This window comes from Equus caballus, chromosome 17 (genome assembly GCF_041296265.1).
Source record: "Equus caballus isolate H_3958 breed thoroughbred chromosome 17, TB-T2T, whole genome shotgun sequence".
In the NCBI taxonomy this organism is placed as follows: domain Eukaryota; kingdom Metazoa; phylum Chordata; class Mammalia; order Perissodactyla; family Equidae; genus Equus; species Equus caballus.
The window spans coordinates 7826784-7833154 of NC_091700.1; positions in this window are offsets into that span (position 1 = coordinate 7826784).

Consider the following 6371-nt stretch of genomic DNA (forward strand, 5'->3'; position numbering starts at 1 on the left):
TTCCGTTGTGCTTGGCAGGTGGTTCAGGCTTGGCCGGCAGGTGGTTCCAGACTGTCCAGGACGTGTTTCCAGCTTCTCCGGCAGGTGGTTCTGGTACGTCTGAGAGGTGGTTCCGCCATGGCTGGCAGGTGATTCCGGGCCGTCCCCCAGGTGGTTCTGGCATATCCAGCAGTTGATATTGCCCTCTCCGGCAGGTGGTTCCAGCGAGTCGAAAAGGTGGCTCCGGCGTGCTCGGCAGGTGGTTCCGGTCTGTCCGGTAGGTGATTCCGGCGTGTCCGGCACGTGCTTCCGGCACGTCTTAGAGGTGGTTTTCCATGCGCGACAGGTGATTTCGGAGTGTCCGCCAGGTGGTTCTGGCGTACCCGGCAGGTGATTTTGGCGTGTCCGGCAGGTGTTTCTGGCGAGTCGAGCAGGTGGCTCCGGCATGCTCGGCAGGTGCTTCCGGCATCTCCGGCACGTGGTTCTGGTGTGTCTGAGCGCTGGTTCCGGCATGTCCGGCAGATGATTCCGGAGTGTCCGCCAAGTGGTTCTGGCATACCCGGCTGGTGATTTGGGCATGTCAGGTAGGTGGTTCCGGCGAGTCGAGCAGGTGGCTCCGGCGTGCTCGGCAGGTTGTTCAGACGGGTCTGGCAGGTGTTTACCGTCTGTTCGGGGTGTGGTTCCAGCATCTCATGCACATGGTTCTGGCACGTCTGAGATGTGGTTCCGGCCGGCCCGACAGGTGTTTCCACAGTGTCCGCCAAGCGGTACTGGCGTAGTTGGCAGGTGATTGTGGCATGACCGGCAGGAGGTTCCAGCAAGCCCGGCAGGTCATTCCGAAGTGTTCCCCAACTGGTTGTGGCGTAGCTGGCAGGTGATTTTGGCGTGTCCAGCAGGTGGTTCTGGCGAGTCGAGCAGGTGGTTCCGGCGTGCTCGGCAGGTGCTTCCGGGGTCATTGGCACGTGGTTCTGGCATATCTGAGAGGTGGTTCCGGCATGCCCGGCAGGTGATTCCGGAGTGTTCGCCAAGTGTTTCCGGCGTAGCCGGCAGGTGAGTTTGCATGTTCAGCGGTCGTTCCGGCGGGTCGAGCCGGTGGTTCCGGCGTGTCCGGCAGGTGGTTCCGGTCTGTCCGGCAGGTGGTTCTGTGGTGTCCGGCACAAGGTTCAGTCTGAGAGGCTGTGCCGGCATGCCCCTCACGTGATTCCGGCTTGTCCCCGAAGTGGTGCTGGTGTAGCGGGCAGGTGATTTTGGCGTGTCCGGCAGGTGGTTCAGGCGAGTTGAGCAGGTGGTTCCAACGTGCTTGGCAGGTGCTTCCGGCGTCTCCGGCACGTGTTTCTGGCACATCTGACAGGTGGTTCCGGCATGCCCGAAAGGTGATTCCGGTCTGTCCGGTAGGTGGTTCCAGCCTGCACGGCATGTGGTTCTGGTACGTCTCAGTGGTGGTTGCGCATGCCCAACAGGTCATTCCGGACTGTCCGCCACATGGTTCTGGCACGTCTGAGAGGTGGTTCCGTCATGCCAGGCAGGTGATTCCGGAGTGTTCGCCAAGTGTTTCCGGCGTAGCCGGCAGGTGAGTTTGCATGTCCAGCGGTCGTTCCGGCGGGTCGAGCCGGTGGTTCCGGCGTGTCCGGCAGGTGGTTCCGGTGTGTCCGGCAGGTGGTTCTGTGGTGTCCGGCACGAGGTTCAGTCTGAGAGGCTGTGCCGGCATGCCCCTCACGTGATTCCGGCTTGTCCCCGAAGTGGTGCTGGTGTAGCGGGCAGGTGATTTTGGCGTGTCCGGCAGGTGGTTCAGGCGAGTTGAGCAGGTGGTTGCGACGTGCTCGGCAGGTGCTTCCGGCGTCTCGGGCACGTGTTTCTGGCACATCTGACTGGTGGTTCCGGCATGCCCAAAAGTTGATTCCGGTCTGTCCGGTAGGTGGTTCCGGCGTGCACGGCACGTGGTTCTGGTACGTGTCAGAGGTGGTTGCCTATGCCCAACAGGTGATTCCGGACTGTCCGCCACGTGCTTCTGGCACGTCTTAGAGGTGGTTCCAACATGCCCGGCAGGTCATTTCGGAGAGTCGTCCAAGTGGTTCTGGCGTAGCCCGCAGGTGATTTTGGCGTGTCCGGCAGGTGGTTCCGCCGTGCTCGGCAGGTGGTTCAGGCATGGCCGTCACGTGGTTCCAGTCTGTCCAGGACGTGTTTCCAGCTTCTCCGGCAGGTGGTTCTGGTACGTCTGAGAGGTGGTTCCGCCATGGCTGGCAGGTGATCCCGGACTGTCCCCCAGGTGGTTCTGGCATAGCCAGCAGTTGATATTGGCCTGTCCGGCAGGTGGTTCCAGCGAGTCGAACAGGTGGCTCCGGCGTGCTCGGCAGGTGGTTCCGGTCTGTCCGGTAGGTGATCCGGCGTGTCCGGCACGTGCTTCCGGCACGTCTGAGAGGTGGTTCTGGTATGCGCGACAGGTGATTTCGGAGTGTCCGCCAGGTGGTTCTGGCGTACCCGGCAGGTGATTTTGGCGTGTCCGGCAGGAGTTTCTGGCGAGTCGAGCAGGTGGCTCCGGCATGCTCGGCAGGTGCTTCTGGCGTCTCCGGCACGTGGTTCTGGTGTGTCTGAGAGCTGGTTCCGGCATGTCCGGCAGATGATTCCGGAGTGTCCGCCAGGTGGTTCTGGCACACCCGGCTGGTGATTTGGGCATGTCAGGTAGGTGGTCCCAGCGAGTCGAGCAGGTGGCTCCGGCGTGCTCGGCAGGTTGTTCAGACGGGTCTGGCAGGTGTTTACCGTCTGTTCGGGGTGTGGTTCCAGCATCTCATGCACATGGTTCTGGCACGTCTGAGATGTGGTTCCGGCCGGCCCGACAGGTGTTTCCACAGTGTCCGCCAAGCGGTACTGGCGTAGTTGGCAGGTGATTGTGGCATGACCGGCAGGTGGTTCCAGCAAGCCTGTCAGGTGATTCCAAAGTGTTCACCAACTGGTTGTGGCGTAGCCGGCAGGTGATTTTTGCGTGATCGGCAGGTGGTTCTGGCGAGTCGAGCAGGTGGTTCCGGCGTGCTCGGCTGGTGCTTCCGGGGTCATTGGCACGGGGTTCTGGCATGTCTGAGAGGTGGTTCCTGCATGCCCGGCAAGTGATTCCGGAGTGTTCGCCAAGTGGTTCTAGCATAGTCGGCAGGTGATTTTGGCATGTCCGGCAGGTGGTTCAGGCGAGTTGAGCAGGTGGTTCCAACGTGCTTGGCAGGTGCTTCCGGCGTCTCCGGCACGTGTTTCTGGCACATCTGACAGGTGGTTCCAGCATGCCCGAAAGGTGATTCCGGTCTGTCCGGTAGGTGGTTCCGGCGTGCACGGCACGTGGTTCTGGTACGTGTCAGAGGTGGTTGCGTATGCCCAACAGGTGATTCCGGACTGTCCGCCACGTCCTTCTGGCACGTCTGAGAGGTGGTTCCGGCATGCCCGGCAGGTCATCCCAGAGAGTCCTCCAAGTGGTTCTGGCATAACACGCAGGTGATTTTGGCGTGTCTGGCAGGTTGTTCCGTTGTGCTTGGCAGGTGGTTCAGGCTTGGCCGGCAGGTGGTTCCAGACTGTCCAGGACGTGTTTCCAGCTTCTCCGGCAGGTGGTTCTGGTACGTCTGAGAGGTGGTTCCGCCATGGCTGGCAGGTGATTCCGGGCCGTCCCCCAGGTGGTTCTGGCATATCCAGCAGTTGATATTGGCCTCTCCGGCAGGTGGTTCCAGCGAGTCGAACAGGTGGCTCCGGCGTGCTCGGCAGGTGGTTCCGGTCTGTCCGGTAGGTGATTCCGGCGTGTCCGGCACGTGCTTCCGGCACGTCTTAGAGGTGGTTTTCCATGCGCGACAGGTGATTTCGGAGTGTCCGCCAGGTGGTTCTGGCGTACCCGGCAGGTGATTTTGGCGTGTCCGGCAGGTGTTTCTGGCGAGTCGAGCAGGTGGCTCCGGCATGCTCGGCAGGTGCTTCCGGCATCTCCGGCACGTGGTTCTGGTGTGTCTGAGCGCTGGTTCCGGCATGTCCGGCAGATGATTCCGGAGTGTCCGCCAAGTGGTTCTGGCATACCCGGCTGGTGATTTGGGCATGTCAGGTAGGTGGTTCCGGCGAGTCGAGCAGGTGGCTCCGGCGTGCTCGGCAGGTTGTTCAGACGGGTCTGGCAGGTGTTTTCCGTCTGTTCGGGGTGTGGTTCCAGCATCTCATGCACATGGTTCTGGCACGTCTGAGATGTGGTTCCGGCCGGCCCGACAGGTGTTTCCACAGTGTCCGCCAAGTGGTACTGGCGTAGTTGGCAGGTGATTTTGGCATGACCGGCAGGAGGTTCCAGCAAGCCCGGCAGGTCATTCCGAAGTGTTCCCCAACTGGTTGTGGCGTAGCTGGCAGGTGATTTTGGCGTGTCCAGCAGGTGGTTCTGGCGAGTCGAGCAGGTGGTTCCGGCGTGCTCGGCAGGTGCTTCCGGGGTCATTGGCACGTGGTTCTGGCATATCTGAGAGGTGGTTCCGGCATGCCCGGCAGGTGATTCCGGAGTGTTCGCCAAGTGTTTCCGGCGTAGCCGGCAGGTGAGTTTGCATGTTCAGCGGTCGTTCCGGCGGGTCGAGCCGGTGGTTCCGGCGTGTCCGGCAGGTGGTTCCGGTCTGTCCGGCAGGTGGTTCTGTGGTGTCCGGCACAAGGTTCAGTCTGAGAGGCTGTGCCGGCATGCCCCTCACGTGATTCCGGCTTGTCCCCGAAGTGGTGCTGGTGTAGCGGGCAGGTGATTTTGGGGTGTCCGGCAGGTGGTTCAGGCGAGTTGAGCAGGTGGTTGCGACGTGCTCGGCAGGTGCTTCCGGCGTCTCCGGCACGTGTTTCTGGCACATCTGACTGGTGGTTCCGGCATGCCCAAAAGTTGATTCCGGTCTGTCCGGTAGGTGGTTCCAGCGTGCACGGCACGTGGTTCTGGTACGTGTCAGAGGTGGTTGCGTATGCCCAACAGGTGATTCCGGACTGTCCGCCACGTGCTTCTGGAACGTCTGAGAGGTGGTTCTGGTATGCCCGGCAGATCATTTCGGAGAGTCGTCCAAGTGGTTCTGGCGTAGCCCGCAGGTGATTTTGGCGTGTCCGGCAGGTGGTTCCGCCGTGCTCGGCAGGTGGTTCAGGCATGGCCGTCACGTGGTTCCAGTCTGTCCAGGACGTGTTTCCAGCTTCTCCGGCAGGTGGTTCTGGTACGTCTGAGAGGTGGTTCCGCCATGGCTGGCAGGTGATCCCGGACTGTCCCCCAGGTGGTTCTGGCATAGCCAGCAGTTGATATTGGCCTGTCCGGCAGGTGGTTCCAGCGAGTCGAACAGGTGGCTCCGGCGTGCTCGGCAGGGGGTTCCGGTCTGTCCGGTAGGTGATCCGGTGTGTCCGGCACGTGCTTCCGGCACGTCTGAGAGGTGGTTTTGGCATGCGCGACAGGTGATTTCGGTGTGTCCGCCAGGTGGTTGTGGCGTACCCGGCAGATGATTTTGGCGTGTCTGGCAGGAGTTTCTGGCGTGTCGAGCAGGTGGCTCCGGCATGCTCGGCAGGTGCTTCCGGCGTCTCTGGCACGTGGTTCTGGTGTGTCTGAGAGCTGGTACCGGCATGTCCGGCAGATGATTCCGGAGTGTCCGCCAAGTGGTTCTGGCATACCCGGCTGGTGATTTGGGCATGTCAGGTAGGTGGTCCCAGCGAGTCGAGCAGGTGGCTCCGGCGTGCTCGGTAGGTTGTTCAGACGGGTCTGGCAGGTGTTTTCTGTCTGTTCGGGGTGTGGTTCCAGCATCTCATGCACATGGTTCTGGCACGTCTGAGATGTGGTTCCAGCCGGCCCGACAGGTGTTTCCGCAGTGTCCGCCAAGCGGTTCTGGCGTAGTTGGCAGGTGATTTTGGCATGACTGGCAGGTGGTTCCAGCAAGCCTGGCAGGTGATTCCAAAGTGTTCACCAACTGGTTGTGGCGTAGCCAGCAGGTGATTTTTGCGTGATCGGCAGGTGGTTCTGGCGAGTCGAGCAGGTGGTTCCGGCGTGCTCGGCTGGTGCTTCCGGGGTCATTGGCACGGGGTTCTGGCATGTCTGAGGGGTGGTTCCTGCATGCCCGGCAAGTGATTCCGGAGTGTTCGCCAAGTGGTTCTGGCATAGTCGGCAGGTGATTTTGGCATGTCCGGCAGGTGGTTCAGGCGAGTTGAGCAGGTGGTTCCAACGTGCTTGGCAGGTGCTTCCGGCGTCTCCGGCACGTGTTTCTGGCACATCTGACAGGTGGTTCCGGCATGCCCGAAAGGTGATTCCGGTCTGTCCGGTAGGTGGTTCCAGCCTGCACGGCATGTGGTTCTGGTACGTCTCAGAGGTGGTTGCGTATGCCCAACAGGTGATTCCGGACTGTCCGCCACGTGCTTCTGGCACGTCTGAGAGGTGGTTCCAACATGCCCGGCAGGTC